A 20689-nucleotide genomic window follows, 5' to 3' on the forward strand; every position below is an offset into this window, starting at 1 on the left:
GGTGTATATACAACAAAATGAAATAAACAAACTGAACTGAAAGGCAGTTTTTTAATAGAAGCACTTTGCTGAGACTCATGGACATCAAAGGTATCTTTAGGAGGATGATCTGCAGTATGGTTTCCAGAAGGCATGGAACGTAGAAGAAAAATTACAGAATAATTATTGCTCATTCTCTTAAACCAATTTGCTGTCAGGTAATGTTGTGCAAGAATTTCAGAAACAAGCAACAAGATAATCTGTTTTTTTGAAGTAATAGCACGTCACATTTGCTTAAGCAATAGGAAGTGTGAGATCTTTATTTTGTAAATGTGTGATAGGCTCCTTTTTATCTTCAGTATTATAGGTAAAGAGGAAAGGCCTTTCATGTGACTAGATAAGTGTTTTCTTTTCAGCAATAGTGTAAGTGCAGGGGAAGGGCAATGCATTTGTCCCAAAACATGAAGTTCCCTGTTCAATTTTGTTGTCCTTTTTGATAGAACTCATTTCTCCCTTATGTGTTTTCTTTTTGTATAACCTATTTTACCAGGTATATCTTTTTAGCAATGCTACCCAGGCTTTCACTTTCTTTACCTTATCTAAAAAAACATGTACAAATAGCTTTACATTAATTCATTCAAAATTATTGAGCTACCTTCACAATCCAATGGACAGGAAATATTTTTCCCATAAACAGCTAAGGATTTTTGCAGCCTAGGGCTGTCAGCCCATTCCATTTGAATAGATGGTATATGGTAAAACACTGGGAGGTCCTGAACCATCAGTCTTTTATGACTAAAACTCAAAGGTTGAGGAAGATCCTAATTTTCTAACTTGACATTAAACAGGATATTAAAATACCTACTTCAATCTCATGTCATCCACCTCAAGAGCAATAGAATATACTCTCATTTAGTTTAGACATAAATCAATAAACTGAGAAATTCTGTTCCACTAATACAAAATTTCCTGTCTAGGCAAGCCTGTGTTCCTGGATAAATATATTCACCACCATTAATAATCACTCTTATCTGGTCTGATTGAAAACAAATCGAGTTTTCTTCAAAAATATTTACTGCTTACTGCCTTAACACCACGTATTTACTATAAAGTGTGTATGTTTGGTAGTGTGTAGACTGCATTTATGTTCTAAAATTAAAATTCCTTTCATGATTATTCCAATGAGGAAATATGATAAAAGTCTCTCAGAGAAAAATGACCATTAACAGAATGCATCCGGATTTCATGTGTACACTCTGACTCCCCAAATGAAGTCACTGCAATCATAAAAGCAATGTGCTAGGAAAGGAAGTAAAAGGTCACCTTTGTTGATGTTAATTTCTTTAGGGTCCCAGTTTTCCTTTTCTCCTCAGGATGCCAGGGAATATAATGCGTTCCTTGGGTTAGTGTGCTAAGCAATGGAATTTTCCTAAGTACAGGGATTTTGACTTTGTAGAATTAGTGTCTTTGAATGCTTGTCTTAGTCTTTTGTTTGTACATTAATTTTCTAGTGAAGGTTTTTGTCTGCTAAAGGATTTCTATTAACTGCTTATGATTTTTTGAGGAGTTAGCAGCGGGTGATGTATAGGGAGGACTATAAAAAGGGCAGAAAAGGGGAAGAGTTAGAAAAGTCAACTTTGCAGAATGCTGGGGTGTGGGACAGGTGGTAAGGAAGAGCTCAGCATGTCTGACTGTAGCAGAAAAAGGGCAGGAATTAGTTCTTAGGAGGTGTAAACAGAAATAGAGACTGAAGACATGGAAATTATCCAGCAAAGGAGGAAACCAAGCTGGAGATTCTGTGATGTGTCACAACAAAAATAACCCAAACTTATTTTCCCTTGGTCCTTAATGACAGTGCAAGGGAAGACTGGGAGGGCATGAGTGATGGGCTGGGAGCCAAGTAAGAAAAGGAGAACAGGGGATTGATGACAGTACTGTACCAGGTGGAAACAATTAAAGAAGAATTATGACCTTGATTGGAAGAATTATTGCTGGATAGTTCCCAGATGAGTTAAATGAATAAATTTGGAGACTAATCAAATTAAATCCTTTTCTTTCTTTGTCTTTATCCAGAGGTCTGTAATTGTGTAGTGGCAGATTTTACTGCCTCTTGAATGGAATGTATGCCTGTACCAATTTCAAATTGAAAATAGCCTTTTTTTTTCCTCGTGGGCAAGTCTTAAACTCAGGAGCTCAATTTGTTTAAATAATCCTTGAAATTGCTTGGGAACTTAGCCACAGAGTTGAAGAATTTGAACACTTTTGAATAATTAATTCTAATTTAAGTATAAAACTGAATCATGAAATCTAACACACTGAGATACATTGTGGATTTTCATAGTAGATGACAAACATTATTAATTTCAACATTGTTTTCTCTTGGCTGTTAAGCTATTAGGTATACTTAAGAGCATCAGAATATTAGAAACAATTTCTATGTTCAGTAAAATTAATGAGTGAGCTTTGTCTGTGGTTTTAAGATTATCTGGCATTCTCAAATGGATATACCCAGAGTAAAACTGAATATCACTAAATTTAAGGAGAAAATGCAATTTACACTTATCCCTCCCATTTTATTGTTTTTCCATCACTTTGGCAAAGTAACAATCCTAGAAACACTTGATAAAAATTCTATGGTCATACAGATGAAAAACAAGGGAGCTGTTCTTGATCTAACATAAATATTAAACACAAAAGTTAAGCAATCAACTTTCTAAAGATTCTCCAGTGATCACCAAATAAAATTATAATTTTACAGATCAATTTTTTTTGGTAGGAATTACTGGATTTTAAATAAAAGGTAATTCTTTTACACCACATATAAATATCACTGACACATAAATGTATTGTCCTGAGAGAATTTCTTCCAGAATTCTTTAAATAGGATGCCCTTAAAATGTCCCTGCCAGCTGTAAGGTTTGGGGACACAGTATGCTACGCAACAAAAATTTTTGTTAAAATCAATACACCATAACTATTGGTTTCAGTTGTCATCAACTGATAAATACTGCTGTTATTTGATGCATGCTTGAATTGGTATAAGGAACTATCAGGGCAGAAGAATTACTGTGCCAAAATTCATATGTGCCAAGTTTTTATCTTTGGATAGCTTCTTAGCTTCTGTATTTATACTCAGTACTATTTTGCTGCCACACTCATTTCCAATCTTTTTTTCTTCTGTTTAGTTAGAAGTCCCCTGGGACAGAGAAAAATGGCTGAAATGGTGAAAAATAAAGGTCTTTCTTTTCTGGGCAAGTTATGCAAAGTGGTATGACAGTGTCTGCCTTTAATGAAAATCCTCTCTGCCATTGTGTGTAGCAATATGTGGTATCCAACAATACAGTGTTATTAATGTCTCCTGAGAGTACCTCCAGGGCTAGTGCATCATGAAAAGAAACCCCATTGTCTGAGGTCTGCAGAAAAAAATACATTAGTGAAGAAGTTTGCAGCATATACTTCAACTTTCTTCCTGTGTCCTGTGCAATTCACAGTTTGCTCCATGGCAAAAAAATTACCTGTAGCTCTTCTTCATCAAACAGTGTGGCTGCTGACAATATCCTTTTCCTTTATGTTCTTTTCAGTCTCACAGATTTAAAAAAAATCCTGCTTTCTTGAGCAAATTGCATCTCAAAAAGTAAGCATATGTAGAATTTGTCCTTCATAAGCATCAAATTAGAGACACAAGTTACTGTCCTTTTTTTGTGTGACACAGGTTTTTGTTTCACAGAACAGTTCACAGAGGTTGCACTGGTCCTTTGTTTAATGCTAAATCCTTAGGAAACAAATGAATGGATCCTATAAAGTCTCTAATGGTTTTAGTATTCATGTTGGAAAAGTTAACTCATTAGAGAACAACATTTTTTAACTATTCTCATATATGTGGTGTTTGTTGAAATGTAATTTAAGTACCAGATAAAGAATTTTGTTCAGCAGACAAATAGCATTTATAGCTCAGACAAATGTCTTCTGAACACTGCAGATGGTAGAATATGGAACCAGTTTGAGGAAGGCCTTAATGGGCTGTAATAATTTCTCCACAACTTGCAGAAATTTGTTTTCTGACTCTTGATCTGCTAAGAACCATTGTAAAAACATTTATGACATACCAAACAAGCCAAGGCAATTAGGCGGTAATTACTCCTTGGCATTAGTTTAGACTGTGATTGCTTTCAGGCATGACAATATAGGTTCCATTTAATATCCCTCTAGAATTGTGTATTTATATAGAGTATGCCATTAAACACAAAAGGAAAAATAATCTGTTTCTTGATACATGGTAAACACATGAGAAACTTTTAAAGCATTTCAGCATTGGCTATTTAATCTAATTAAAAATATGTTAGACAGAGGGAAAATACTACTAATAAAAGCAGAGGCAAAGAAATAGCTATAGTATGAGACTTGACTTCACTGTATTTGAAAGCAGACTTTTTTTCAGAGCTCTTGTGGTCTGTTTGTGTAGCTGGTTTTTGTCGTGTCATGCTGTGGGTGTCTGAGCTGTCAGCTGCTGCCTGGGAAAGTTCAGCAGAGGATCCTGAGGAAGTAGACACTTTGTGATCTGAGAGGGAAAACCACTTAACATCTCAGCTGTAAAAGGCTTGGAACAGTAGTTCAGAACTAGCTACATCTGCAGAGAGCAGACTCCTTTTACTCTATTTTTTGTATCATGTTAGGAAAAATGGCTTGATGGAATTTGCTGATTTTCCCTGCTGATAATCAGGGAAGGAGAACTGCTTTAATTCAGGTAATTCAGTTTATATGTTGAAAACAAAAAGCGGCAAAAACTCCGTGGGGATTTCAATATATTATAATACACCAAGCTAACTGGAAATGTACAGCATGGTTGTTTTTATGAAACAAAACCAAATTGTAGGATGTCATAAGGATACAAGCAGGGACATGCTGGGATGCTAAAAAGTCATAGCTTGTCTGTTTTTGATAATTGAATACTTTCACTGACAGATGTAAAAATATTCTCCAAATGTTACATGAGCCTTTCAATCTGCTTCTAAGCTATGAAAGGTTTCTAGCTAACACATTTCACAAGCTTAAAATGGGAAGTACAATCTGTTCCTTACAGTGTGGAAAGTGGGTAGTATATTCCATCCAGCTGCAGAGCAATTTAGACAAGAATGTAATCACCTGGGTGATAATTGTACCAGAATAGTTCTGTTTAAAATCCTTCTACCATCTCTCTTTTTAAAAAGTTGTCTTGAACTGTATTACACAATTTGAAAGATGGCAGCCCAGTCATAGGGATACTTATTATCTAGCACCTACATGCATATCTGTATATATAAATGTAAATTTTATGTATAGAAAGTTCTAAAAAATTCTTAACTCTATTTTTGGGGCTTTATTTAAAAAGGTATCAATATAATTGATATACATCTTATTGAAACTTACAATAATTAATAGTCTTTACTATCTGCCTAGTAAAATTCCCATTAGTCATGTAGTATCCCATTAAGAAGCATAACCTTACCAGGATGTATGACTCAGTATCTTCCACAGGGCTGTAGATTTGCCAGGAGAGGGAGTACTGTTTTTTTCCAAAGGCTATGTTTTCACTGGCAAGCAGTGTGGTGTAAAAGGATTTAATCAGTAGTAGAGCAGATGGTACTGAGTTCCTCTCATGTCCATCATATGTGCTTTGCCTTTAATTAGATACAATTTGTCCTCTGAGGCCAAACAGTTGCACAATACATGTGGTTCTGATTTTTCAGAAGGGTAGCTATCACTTAGATACTGGTGTCTTTGACTGTGGACACCATGAGAGTGCACCTCACCAGTGTTCCACCTAGTGGTGGTTATTACCATGTTGTTAATACGTAATTTCTCACACCATCTTGACCCAAATAAACCCTCACATGCAACATATATTATATTATTATTTCTTTTCATACAACTTTTTTCATGACACAATTGTACCTGTTGCTTGACTATGTCCACACTACAAGTTTGCATTGCAATACAGTTCAGGGAGATGAGCTAGATGTAACAGCTGTGCTGAGGCATTGCCTTGAACTTGAAAGCTAATATTCTGAATTTTATTTTCTCTGAGAGAAAAGCAAGGCAGATGATTTGTTTAATTTCAATTTAAACATGAGGAAAAATAATTTTCCCTTCTGTGACTTTTTGTAGCAATAGAAATATGAGTACTAAAATGTCATAGCCTCCTAAATGTTTCTGTCAGTTATTTTCCCCACTTAACTCCAAAGAAAGTTTCAAGTATTTCTACATAATCCTCTAAAACCCCTAGAGGTTCTTTCCAACCTCAGCCATTCTGTGATTCTGTGAATGTGCTGAAATTTGACTGTTTCACCCACTCATTTCCCAGTAGCATTTGCTCTGTCTCCTTTGGAAAATGACTGTAAGAGGCAACAGCAAGTGAGATTTGGTCAGGAGGCTGTTTTGTGACTTCATCCCAGCTCAGAAAAACAGAGCAGGCAGAGGAGATTGGGGTGTGTGGCACCTGCTCACAAACACTAACAAGAGAAGTGCAGGGCAGGGAATGTCCACCCTTTCTCTCTGTGTGAGACAAATGCTCTTCTGCCTCCTTCCCCTGGGCCAACTTTCGGAGGAAATCATCCTCTTTCCTAGTGTCACGCTCTGAGCTAAAATACTTTATTCAAAGGCTGACTTGGTCCTGTCTCTTTGAAACTCTCACCATCTCCTGATGAGCCATTAATACACACAAGGTGCACTCCCTAACCCAGATAGTCCTCACAGATAAAAAGGAGCACTTCAGACTCTTCAAGGGATTTCACAGACTTGGACAGTCTGAGTTCAACAGGAATTCTGGATTGAATTGTGTGAATTATTATCCAAATGTGGTACAAGACTTGGGGACAATATTTAAAAATTGTGGGCAGTTAAATGTGAAACGAAACAAATTCTGATTTCTTATTTAGTTTTAATATAATAAATACTGAAAATGTGATACTAAATATTTGCAAACCATTGGCCACAATTCAAAGAATTAGTCATTCTTTAGAACCATTTTTTAAAATAGAGTGGAACTGGGAGAATCTGAAGCTCTCTGGTCTTGCTTTATGCAAAAGGATGGAGTCGGTCAAAGTTTTATGTATGCTTAGGAAAGTATTTGTAAGTTGAATAAAAGAAGATAATTTTTAGTTTTTCTCACTCAGAAAAAAAAATTCTTCCTAGAAACAATAGTGTGCTTATATGATGTTATTTGTGCATTTAGAAATGCTATTTTTATTAGCTGTTAAAAATAATTGTTCCTTTTTTCCTGTCCATATGACTAGAGTTTGTTCTAAGATCTACTTGATAATTAAAAATTATGTTTTCAATCACTAGTTTTGCATACTACCAAATGTAAGGAATCCTGAAAAATTATGGTTCTGCATAAAACTATTAAATAAGAGAAAGACATCAAAAATACAGATGAACAAATGCATGTGAAAAGACTAATCTGGTAAATTTATTTATTGTGCATGACTCAACAATAGACAGAGAATCTCAGTGGGGAAAATAAATACCCTCAATGGACATTATCACTTGAGAAAGAACTAATGACGTCAAATAAAATAGAAAGATGTAATCCTGGGGATTTTCCTGCTCACAGTTACAATATTTGTTTCCTAAAGTCAGAGAATCCTAAGACCCTATTAATTTTTTACTTGTTATTTTAATACAGAAAAAATGAATAATGAAAAGTTTTAACTGAATTCTAGTGTGCAAAAGGTACTTGTTTTTGTAGAAGTTGCCTGTTTTCAGAGGCTCAGTGTTTGGGTGTACTGATTAAAATACTTAATTTACAAGAGAATAGAAGAAAGCATTATTGACAAAAATAATTGCAAAAACTCAAAACAAGGAATAATCTAAAATTACATGGAGGTATGTCTTCAATTTTGTGCCACCAGCAAGTATTATCTTGTAATATTAACAATACATTTTAGCTGAGGCTACATCCTAATGGTACCAAAGGGAATAATTGCAGAAACACTTCAAGCACAAGACTTAATTAAAATTTCTTGTTGTATAAAACTGTGGCCTTTCAACTAATTTAAGTTAAATGTTTTGGAAAACAATTTGAATGGCTTGTAATTTGAGCTTTTTCAAGAAGTGGTATAATTTGCTTATATTTTCTTAATCTCCGTTTATATCCAAAGCTATCTATTCTACCAGTATTTATATTTAGTGTTTCTTTGATTAATTTTTGTCTCTTTCAAGGGGTTGAAGGTTCACAATGTAAAAGTTAGTCAGGGTTTTAAATGCAGATAAACTAATCTAATTTGTTCCTCCAAATTATCCATTTCCTATGCAAAACACTGCACTACTACACAGTTGAGATCTTAATGTAAAACACACATATGTTTATTTTTTCAGCCTCTTAGTGAAACACAATTCACAATCTTGGCAATCTATTGAAAAATATCAAAAATTTATAACATATATTTACTTAAATGCTGCATTTCCTTCTTTTTTATAAGCTATAGCTTGAATATTTTCAAGTTTTCCTTGCCTCTTGATCAGAAACTAGGCCCAATTGACAGTAATGGTAAAAAACTCCCCTGACTATAACACACTGAGGATTTTACTTGGTTTTAATTACCTTTGGTATAATGAGTATATATGGTATAATAATCTATTATGAGTAATGCATGTTAGGGAAAATCACAAAAGAAACAATAGATAAGCTTGTAATACCAAGTGTATGAAATCAGAAACTGATTCTCTATACAAAATCAAATTTGATTATGCTACCTTTCCATTCAATAAATCAAAATTATGCAGGGACCATTTTAAGTCATGATTTGACATATTCATCTAATGAAAATATCTTTACCAAGGAGAATAGACTGTATTAGCTCAAAGGTTATACTTAATAATGGTAGAGGTCAGTCCTTTCCCATTTTCTGTAAGACTTCATCAGCATTTCTCTTTAGTCTTATCATGATGTAGCCTTTGATTTTGTGTTGGAGTGATGCCTGGCCAGCCCTTTATAATAACCGCAGTCATTTGCTACTTTAAAATGTACATTGCCAGCTTATCTGTAATCAGATGTGGTTTATGATATTACATATTCACTGTTATAAATTCCTTCACTTTCTACAAGATCTAATCCCTGTATCTGAGAAACAGAGGAAGTGAGCAAAGACAATTGAATATCATTGTCATATTTGTGTTATCATAACAGATGTAATTGTTGGCTGTGTTTTCTGGATGTTTCACTCTTAATGTCCTTTTTTGTTCATTGGCCATTGCTGTCAACCTCAAAGCTGTGACACTCTAGAAATGATTACTGTTCACCCACTGATTACTGTGGGATCTTCTACAGTCATTTTTTCAATCCTACTATGTCCACCAGGGAGAACATTTACTTAGCTTTGCCCTATACTTTTTGGAGTAGATTTTCTACCTGGATTTTTTGTTGTTGTTGTTGTCAGCACAATATCAGACAACATAAGCATTAAAATGAGAACAAAAAGCATATATTAGCCTCTTATCTTGCAGCCCCTTGAATGCAAAATAACCCTTATACAGTCACCTACAGGACATGGAGCACATTTCTCAAAGTGTAGCACAGGAGCTACCAGGGTTCATTGACAGAGCTTTAAACTGTATTGGAAGAGGAAAAGGGACAAAATCTGTGATGAGCAATTGCCAGTGTTAAGTAATGTCACTGTTCCATTTACTGCACATTTCATTTAATCATTAAATGTTTGGTTTTTCCCCTTACTTCCTTGTAAATGTTTTCCTATTATTAGTTTGTAGAACCATAGAATCAAAATGGTTTGGGTTAGAAGGAACATTCAAAGATCATCTATTCCAACTTCCCTGCCAGGGGTTGGGACCTTCATTTGCATATGGAAAGAAAAATTCATTGATATGAATTTATGGATGTGACAGAAATATGAAAATACAGGTGATCTAGTAATAAATTGTATAAATAATAATAACAATTCTTTCTAGTAAAAATGTCACTGCTTACAGGAAATTTAATCTTTCATTACATCTAGAAAAAAATGTTTGGAGTACTAATTTCTGTGGTCCTACAGTATCAATGATAGACTTCTGATGGTTGATTTTGGATAATCCTGGTAGACATGGTTTGTCACTGCCTCATCTTCAAAGGCTTTTGGCCAACAGAGTGAATGATAATGACTTCTATTTTATTTCAACATTGAAAACAGACTTGGAAGCTTCCTTTAGCTGAAAACTATGCTAAGTGATCTTATAGATATGCCATAGTCACAAACTTATTAATGTAGGTCCACATTATTTTTTCACCTTTTTATCCTCTCTGTTCTATTGGTAGTTTTCTAATCTTCATGCTTTGCCAGGAATATCTACCTAAATTAATGAAACTAGAAATAAATATTTATGGTTTTGGCTTATTCATAATTTCTCTATATGACTTCTGTCAGTGTTTTTCCTGCCTGCCTCTAGAATTTTTTTGTGAAAAAGTCATATCTTCTCTTGTGTTATCTGGAACTTTTGTTTATCAAGGCTTCCATTCCCTGCTCATTTAATACCACATATATTTTATGGATAAAAATTAAGAAAGGTATTTGAGTTTGCTCTAATGTGACCTTATTGTTTTTCAGAGAGTGCTTGAGTCATTACAGAGAGCCTGATGACTCAGACATTGTTGTAGTTTTTAAAATAATCTGCTCACCTCTGGCAGATGGTGAAGCATCATATTGCAAGTGATGGAGTGATAAGGGTAGACAAGTAGAAAAAAAAAAAAACAGATTATTCTGATTTCATTGCAGTGGTTGGTCAGTATTGTTTGGAGAAAGATAAGTCTGTCCTGAACCATTTTCACTGGTTTATATGTGACATTACAAAAGAAGTGTATGCACACAAACCCACTATTCTTTATTCTCTTTTCATGGACAGATAGCAAAAATAAACTATGAACAACTCAGAAAAAAATCCTTAAATTTTCTATAGGATCCTAGGTGGTACACTTGGTCTTCTCCAAGAAGGAAATTTCTGTTTCATAGCTATTGTTGGTAAGGCAATATAGTTTTGTGATAGGAAATACTGTGGAGCTGGCAAACAATCTTGAAAATGGTATTATGCCCATGTTCTCTCTATTCCTAGAAAGTTTTGCATGTTTTGAAATCTTTTTTACACTTTCATTAAAGAGAAAAAGGTAGTCCACAGTTATTGATCTTTTTTTTTAATGAAATGGTAAAAGAGGTTGCAAAAGGATAGAAGAAAAATAAAGAGTATGACATATCAAAGATTATTTGGGTGATGGAGAGAGTTGTACAATTAGTGTTACTGAGCTTTCAAATAGATTAGAGGTTCATATGTTTGTCAGATTTAAGCTGTCAAAATGTCATAGGAAATAGTGGGTTATCTAGATTCCCCAAAGGGTGCATCAAAAGTGGAATGTATTATTGGAAGAGAAATATCAAGAAGTAGGTGTTGGTCAGTGCAAAAGGAGATTTGACTCATTCACATGATGTTCACCACATGTCCCATGATATTTTGAAGAACCATGATCATGTGTTGACATAACCTATATAAATGCAGGCCTCTGAGAGAGCCAATCTACATTCCAACTTGGTGTTTTCCAGTATTATTTATAAAGAGAATAGGATAGCTACTACAAAGTACATATCTTCACCTCATATCATAATGTAACTACATATTAAAACTTTTTCACCTCTTTTCATTGTTTATTCCCTTTTATGTACCTGCCCGATTTTAAAGATGATGTATCAAAGATTCCATGTTTGTATCATATGACAGAGACAGATGCATGTATTCATGAAATGGTGATTTTTATTTTTACATTTGACTCATCTTTCTTAGAATATTTACAGATTAAATATAGAATGCTTCAACAGAATACTATTTTCTCAGCATCAGGAGAAGTTTTTAAAATTCTAACCAAGAAAATTGGCATTTTTTTTTAGTAATAAAAAATGTCCAATTTTCTTATCTTTCCATGGTGCAGATTACACTACTGCTCCATGAATTCATGGAACTCATTGCTTTTATGTTAACTCCCTGTGGGGAAGGGCAACAGAACTGGGTTCAAGAAAATTTACAGGTAGTTCTGTAGTCTCAAAGTGCAATCACTACTGAGGAAATAAACACTTAACTGCTCTGTAAAAGCCTAATGTCATTGTGTGGATGAAAAGTTTTGTGTAGCACTTCATGGGCTTGTGCTGATACCTACAGAACATTAGGGGGAATTTGAACATTCCAGAGATTCTTGGCTGTAAGCCTAGATTTGATGTCATTGCAGGTCTTTATTTTGCTTCTTTTATGTCTGTCTATTTGTTTCTTCATACTGGATCATAACAATGTGGCAATGTGAACATTTTATAGTGTCTCAGTCATTTTAGCTATTTGAGCAAAATCAGAATGAATTAAAATGCTCAATTTAGTTAGGAATACAGAAACCCATCCAAAAGGAGTTTGTTTGGTGTGGGGTTTTTTATTGTTTTGTTTTGGTTTGGGGGTGGTTTTATTTGGGAGTTTATTTGTGGGGTTTTTTGTTTGTTTGGTTTGGGTTTTTAAATTTTTTTTTTTTTAGGCATATTTGATTGGTAAATATAAAACATTAATTACTGGAGTTTTCACCATTTATATATATATATATTGTGGAACAGATCAGAAAAAACAATATCATCTCCAGCTGCATCATAGTGCAAGGTCATACTTTTAATCTGAAGAGATACAGTGCACAAGTTCTCATGTGGAAAATTTTCCAGAAGGAGCCAAGTTCTCTTTGAAAATATATGATGGAGATATAGTACATGGTAATCACCCACAGAAGGCCCAAATCAACCCATGGTGTTGTTAGAGGCCTCTACATTTGCTGAGTTTCGTGTACAACATGAGATCTAGTGTTACCCAGCTGCTGGTGTTAGCCAAAAACTCCATAGCATGTTTTGTATGGATTCTGCAGAAGAGATTTTTCTTGAGCTGATAGTGTTTCATAAATACAACTTTTGATTACTTCAGGATATTTTTGAAAGGTTAATGTGTACAAAAGAAAGAAATGCTAAAATGCTATTGGTACTGTCTGCACAGGAAAAATAGAGGACAGATGGATATACATCAAAAAATTGATAAAAAGTTCACTTACAATTTCATAGTGAAGAAATTACTATAAAATATTTGAATAAGACTGAAAGAATTAAAATAAGGGCTATAATCAATCAAAGAATAATCTACTAATGAAAACAGATGTAAAAAATGAGGAGGCAGTATTAAAAAATTAAATATTAAACATCAAAGTATCCTTAAATTATTTACTTCCATAGAGCACCAAATACTAAGAGCAGTTTTAAGAGATATTTATTTTAGAATTATTTTTTTTCTATATGCAGTAATAGAAATTTGTTAATTGGGAATGTAGAGAATATTATTTTTTAATAAACAGTTTTCATCTACAGTAGAAATTGGACTAGGCAACAGCTATCATATGACCTTTGTAACGTAAATGAAAGTAAGTTAGATAGTTACTGCAGGTATTTTCTGCACTGAGATGAACAGTGACAGAAAAGGGCCAGGATTTCAATCAAGATGTTTTCCAAATGAGCTACAGCCATGGCTGTGGATGCCTCTGCAAGTAGGCAACATTCACTACCTTCATTGAAAGACATACTTTCTCAGTCAGATCACTCTGGATTATACCAAGACTGTTCATCAAAAAAATTATAAATATTGGCCTTTGAGCATGGTTTTTTTTAAGCTTAGGATCTATTTTTAAGAAATGCTTTTCTTTGTATGTCTTATACATTCAATATTCAGGGAATTTCACAAAGTGTTTTGATACACTAATAGTCAACCAGGAAGATGTCCAAAATAATTTCTGCAAAGTAAATGACCAAATTGCATGTGGTACTTGGCTGAATATTTCGTTATATATTGTTTAGGAAGAGGTAATATAAGTTCACCATATTTAGTACTTTTTACATATTTGTCTTGTAATACACATGATAATTAGGAAAAACACAACAACCAAAATAAACTTCACAAGTATATTAATGGCTTTTTTTGGTAGGCATGGTGATATTCAGTCAAAGGTTGGACTTAGATGATCTTAGATCTTAGAGATCTTTTCCAACCTTAACATTCCTATGATATGGTTCTAAAAGAATGAATAGTTTTATCTTCTTTTTATGTTTATGATGTTAGACAAAATAACTCTTTAACTAGTTGAGCAATGAATGTTGTTTTTCAAATAAAAAAACATAGCACAAAGGAGTGATTTGCAGAATCTAGTTTAAGAATGAATGTGTGGTCTTCAAAGTGTGAAGAACCCCAGAATTCTTGTGTAACTTGTCATCAATGTTCAGTATTTTTATATTAGGAATAAAATGAAAAATTTCTCAACTCTGCTACTGATCATGAAATGGTTTTGAATATGAAAAAGAACTCTGAGTGGGGAGCAATGCTTTTACCCTTTCTTAAATATAGTACCATAGAGGCAGGAGATTGGCTGAGGGGCCCAGGCATTCCCTGCAGTCTTCCAGCACAGGTCAGCCCTGCTGCTCCCTCTGCCAGTGCTTGGGCACTGGCACCCTGAAAAAAATGACCAAAGTACACATTAGAGTTAGAGTAAAATAAGGAAAATTAGAGAGAAGAGAAAGGAAGAAATTAAAAGACAAAATAAATGAGGAATAATTCTGCATCCTGGATCTATCACTGTGCAGCACTAGAAGTGGAAATACTTGATTGCAGCTTATTGAAATTACTACAAAAATTCAGGATATGTTTTAGATATGTTTTGGCTAATCGACGATACTTTAGAATTTGATGTTGAGGGTAAAGGGTATTTTTGCTCCAGCTTCAGGCACAGTTCCTCTTGCTCTATCCTGTTGTTCTGGCAATGCATAAACCAAATTTCAGATAAGCAAGACTACACATGGCAATTTTGTTGTATATGTGGTCCATGAAGGACCTATTTACAAATGAGGGAGGAGAACTAGAGGTTTCTCCTGTGAAGAGAGTAAGAGGGCATATGAAATACCATAACCCTTTGAGTTCTTTCTGAAAATAAATGGGTTCTTTTCATATTTTCCCTGATCTTTGAAGTCTAATTTCTGGGTTGCTTTAGCCTTTTTAAAATTTTTTTCCCTTTTATTTTTCCTTCTATTTTTTTTTATTTTAAGCATAGCTATAGATTTCAGCATGAACAATCAAAAGTAGTTTTGATATATCTCAAATTAGTGAAAGAGACTTTTCAGGCCAATAGTTAGGACTCAGAATAAGATACCAAGAAGAAAAGTTTTAACGTAAGGCCATTTTGGACCCTGAATAAATTACTTGACATCACTTTATTGTTTCAGTAGTACAGAAGAGGAGATAAGAACAGATACTAGGAAAAAATGCTTAGCATGCTCCTTAGCAAAGATTTCCTACATAAAATCACTACATAATATTTTCTCTTGAAAATGTATTTGCACCAGTGAACCTCAGCTTAGCTGAAGACAGATACTTTCAACCAATCTCAGTTTAGCACTTCCCATATTCAACAGTGGGAAACGTTTGTCAGTTTTTCACTTGCTCCTATGCCGAATCACAGTAGTTAATAGCTTTGTTCATGGTGTTAGCCGTAACATGTTGTTAAGGAAAATAATAAAGGTCATAACAAACAATGTTTTTAATTTGTCTACAGGAGTTCAGTGTCTGACTATGTACCAACAGTAAATAGTTGGTATTTTATATAATTGTTCTTAATAATTGGTGTCAAAGTAAATTCCTTACTTGTGAAAGTAAGGAAGAAACAGAACAAGTAATTGGTGATGTCTTTGCATATCTTTGTATTGAATCCAATTATTTGGTTTCATTTCCAGTGAGGATATCAGCAGAAGGCTCAGGATCTCAACCTAGGAAGTGCTGAGATTTTTCTGAGTGGTGTTTTATGCTCTGACTTCTCACCACAGCTCTCAGAAAACCTTTATGCCCTGTTCTAACTAGATAACTGTGCTGTTGTCCCAGACACATTAAGAAAGATGAAATGTTTCTCTAAGTTCAAATAAGTGATGCATTGCACATCCATCTGTTAATAAATGGATAACAATCCTTTGTAATTTTAAAGAAGCTTTGTATGTTCTTAATGTGAACCAGCTTCATAATGAGCTGAGCTCTGTTTGTATAAATAGTCCAATTGTTTCCTAAAATGAGATAGATTGGTAGCATCTATTTAATGGCTGATTCTGGTCTCAACAGAGCCAATTGTTTTCTACTATGGGATTAAGTAGGAACTGAAGTAAGACTAGTCTATAAGTTTCATTGAGGAAAAAAAAGCAAAACAGAAAAGAAAAATAAATTCAGAATCCTTCTCATAGGTGAATTGTACTGAGAATTTTTCTGGCCTTAAACCCCCTGAACTGAACTGTATCTTCTATTTTCTGCTCCATTAAAATTATTTCCCAGAAAGTTGTTAAAAATTTTTGTTTGTTTGTTTGTTTTCCTAGTTTATTCAGTAATTTCCTTTAGCTTAAATGCTATAGATTTCAAATTCAGAATTTGAAAATGGATGTTACTAAAAGAAAGTGGAATTCCCCAAATGAGCAGGCACAAAGGCTTTAATTCCACATGCCACAATGCAGTTATTACCAACATTGGGATTTCCTGATGAAATTCATGACCTGATGAAGCAGATGCGGAAAAGTGCCTTTTGAGATTAGATCAAGACTTTTAAAAGGATATTCCAAATTTATTTTGGTTGAGATACAATAACAATACTTTGCATTTCCCAAATTCAGTTTCTTAATATCCCATAAGGATGTAAGAGAAGTAGGGGAACTTTATTGTCTCCTTGATCACAGTCCTTTTGTCAACTTCTCTGTATATAACTGGAAGTCTTCCTTTTCTCTAAGAGAAAAATTTAAATTTGTTAAAAATATATTAGTATATTATTTTGCACTGGCTTCTTTTATTATTTTTTCTGCAATACTTAGAATAAAAAAAAAAAGTAGAAGGATATTAATTTGTCTGAATGCGTCAGTCTGTCGCAGCTCTTTTGCTTAGCTCCTGGGTACGTTTAATCTTCCGTTGACAGAGGCTTGCTTTTGCACATGATCAGCGTATGCTTGTGGGAGAACACAAGACCCAGTGTGATACCTTGATGTATTTTGTCAATAATATTAAGCTGCAGTATTGATTGAAATTTAGTATTTGATTTGTTTGACATTTATTTAGGGCATAAGTATGATGTTTATTTGGCTTTTTCTTTTTTCAAATTAAATAGGCCAAACAGTTATCCTGTGGAATCTAGAAATAGTAAAACTTTTCTCCCTATCATCTGTAGCTATTAAATTTTGCATCTCACTCTATCCTATTAGAGAACTACTCTTAACAGCACCATATATATGCACTGAGACATCAAGTCAGGCAGAAATTCAGAGATTTTTGCTGTACAATGCAAAATATATTTCAAAATTACTGGGGGTTTACACATATTTTTATAATCATAGTCAAAATAATATAGTTTACAGTTGCACTTTGGCTTTGTTTCACACCTCTCTGTCTGCCTTCATTCCTAAGTAGTTAAAAAAGGTACCAATTCAAAGATTTCTGATTGTTTTTCCTTCTTTCTAGCTTCTTATAGGTTTTTTTGAATGTCTATCATATTGTGCAGGCTTTCTTTTTTTAGTGTATCATTTGACCTTGAGTCAGAGTGTCACATGTCATTAAAGAATCGTAGCGAGAGTTTGTTAGGTATAAAATAAAGGTCAGAGCTCTAGACATTCTGTAGCAAATTAATGCTTTAACATTGACAATGGTTGTTGGTCCAGAGACATAAGAGAAAATTCAGTGCTCTAGACAAGAAAGGTCCATTAATTTTGCACTAAAGGTTCTACTAATTTGTGTATTATGGATAAAGCAAAATACTTGGAGATGTTGTGTCCCTTAAGGAATCTGAAATACATTTAAGTTACAGTTAAGTTTATAAATACTGAAATGGAAACTAATTATTCATAGGAGTAAATATTTAAGCATTAATAGAATTAAGCTTAAAGAACAATTGAACACAATTATCACTAAAAAAGTATATTCTAAGGTTGGGAGGAGACTGTATCTACCAATAAAGCATGAAAATTACACATTAAGAGCCAGATTTTTTTACTCTAATACTCTCTTCCTTTTAAAATTCTCTGAGCTAATAAAGAAGTGTTGCTATGAGGGAACTATATGCTATGATCATACATGATATTTTAGTCCATTTAAATGCAAAGGAAAAAAATATGCGAAGCATTTACTGACAGTGCAGAATTATTTATGCATGACCTTTGTTTACTTTTTTTCTCTAAAAAGCTTTTTTTGTTTTTTTTTTTTTTCCTCAAAATATTCCATCTTCTAAATAAAATGTCAAAACATTCAATTTGAGTGACTGGTACTGCTCCTTCATTCAACTGTTACTCTTTATTCATCATAGAGTTTTTGAAACATCTTACAGTCTCTCCTCACTCAAAGGCCATTTTATGGGTTTTAGATATATAGTTCTATCTTAATTAAGTGTTGATTTTTGTTTGTTTCAGCTTTGCTTTTTGAACTGGGAATAATTGCCCCAGTTTAATTTATTTGGTATGTTTATAGTCATAATATTTAATGGTCCATTATTATACCAGAATCTCAGCTGCACAGGAGCAATCCATATTTTTGAAGCAATTGGGTATCTACAGATGCTAACAAAGAGGCATTTGCTAGCCTGCAAGGAAAGACACTAAAATCTATGCATTCAATGTATGCATTTGTCAGGCTTTGCATTGGAGTGCATGTGAGAAATTCTGTTCAACCTGTTTGCTGTAGTTAATGTGTTTTTTTGGGGAAACAAAATAATAAAAAGTATATTTAACCAACATAGTGGGAAGGGCAAAGGGATTCTCAATAAACACCATTTCCCAAAAGAGACAAAACTGTGTTTATTCAACATAAACAAATACAGTGAGAAGTGTTTCACCAGAGAAATTGTTTCAAGCTATTTGCTTAAAGTGTGAAAGAACTTTATTAGAGTGAATATACTTTGTCTTGGACTATGCCTCTTTTGAATTTCAATAAGAGATAAACTCTTGTTAAAAATACTTGAAACAAATGTACATGTTTATCAAAATGCAGATGATAAAATTGCTGGTAAATATAACTTTTTTTAAGATAAACTAATTACTTTTACATATATGTGCTGAAATTAGACATTCTTTCCATAAGCAGAGCCTGTCTCATCTGATACTTCAGAAAGGTCCTTGGCATGCTTTACAGATACATGCTGCATTTCTTGAGTTCCAGAGTTATAATTCTGTCAGTCTAAAACCATTGAGTCCAGCATGTTCATGGATAAGTCACCCAGGAAAATTAAATGTGCATAAACAAATTATTCTATCAGCCTCTGCCAATGCCTACTTTCCCCAAACTTATAAATGGTCCAAATTTTCAATTCTGACCTCAGACATTCCATTTGCTGATTCCCTGAAATTGTATCCATGGAAAAATCATGTACCAGCCTCTGTCTCTTTATATAAGATCATAAAAGTGCTAAACTTATAAATTTTTCAAAATGTTAGTTTTGTGGAAACCTGTAGGATCCTTGCTGATGAGCTATACCCTGTTGTCCATGGTTATTGCAAGGACAGGTACATATCCTGAAAATAGATGAGGAAAATAAGAAGTCTATGAGATTCCATCAGCAGGAGAACACAGCATGTTATATTCACAATTATGCCTCAGAATAGAATATTTCAACATTAAAGGCAATGACCTATATACATCTATGTATACACATAAACAGATTTAAAAACAAATTCAAGGGGAAATGGTGAATGAAGCAAACATTCCACTTTTGTCATAATTGTATTATTGTCAAGATTTTAATAGTATAGCAGGAAAAATTATTGGTTTGCTAAGGAATTTGAGCAAATAATAGATAAGAATATTCTAAATATTATACTGCAAGTCAGCAATATAAAATATGAAATACATTTTGACATACAACTCAGTGCCAATTCTGCAAATTATAATTTTATTTGTCTTGCTATCAAAATAAAATAATGTAAGCATACTCCAAAAATCACTAACTGAAACACAACCCATTCTTTAGAAGATATTTGTTGACTTTATGATTTTACAGGCTTTGTTGCACTGTGAAATGTGTGTTCCTTACAAAGAGGAAAAGTTGCCATATAAACTGAGACAGATTCTGGCAGAACATCACTTCCTTTATTGTTAAAGGGGGTTGTTTTATATAATAATAATGAGGAAAAACGTTCAAATGTGTGTAAAAAGTTAAATACCCTATCCTTCATGTCTAAATGAAAAGTTCTGAAGTGGTACAGTGATAATATCTTTACTGATACCCATTTAATGTTCCATGTATTGGATTTAGCTGGATTTAGGACCTATTATATATAAATATATATATATATGGCTGTAATATTGACCATTCTATTTAATGTCCCTTGAAAGACTACTAACCTTCACTACAGTAAAACTGTCGTCAAAGCATAGTTCCTACTGCACTGATGAAGTAATGTTACACATCTATCTATCAACCTTTCACTGTTAGCAGCCACTGCAAAAAAATGACCTGCAAAATTAATTGGTCTTCAAAGTATGTATATAGTCCCATTAATTTGGGCATATAAGCATATGGTCCAGTCTAAAACCACTTGTAGTCAGACCACAAATTTTAAATTATAAGAATGAAGTTGAGAGAGTTACTTATAACACTGTACATTCTGCCGAGGGCTGTCTGCTCCAAACACCT

The 20689-nt window shown here is 33.6% G+C and overlaps 1 protein-coding gene across 2 annotated transcripts in view; it reads left to right on the top strand.

The window, feature by feature from the left end:
* Positions 1 to 20689, top strand: part of MMP16 (matrix metallopeptidase 16) — a 163669-nt gene that overhangs the window by 121643 nt on the left and 21337 nt on the right. The window lies entirely within an intron of this gene.

This window comes from Lonchura striata, chromosome 1 (genome assembly GCF_046129695.1).
Source record: "Lonchura striata isolate bLonStr1 chromosome 1, bLonStr1.mat, whole genome shotgun sequence".
Classification (NCBI taxonomy): domain Eukaryota; kingdom Metazoa; phylum Chordata; class Aves; order Passeriformes; family Estrildidae; genus Lonchura; species Lonchura striata.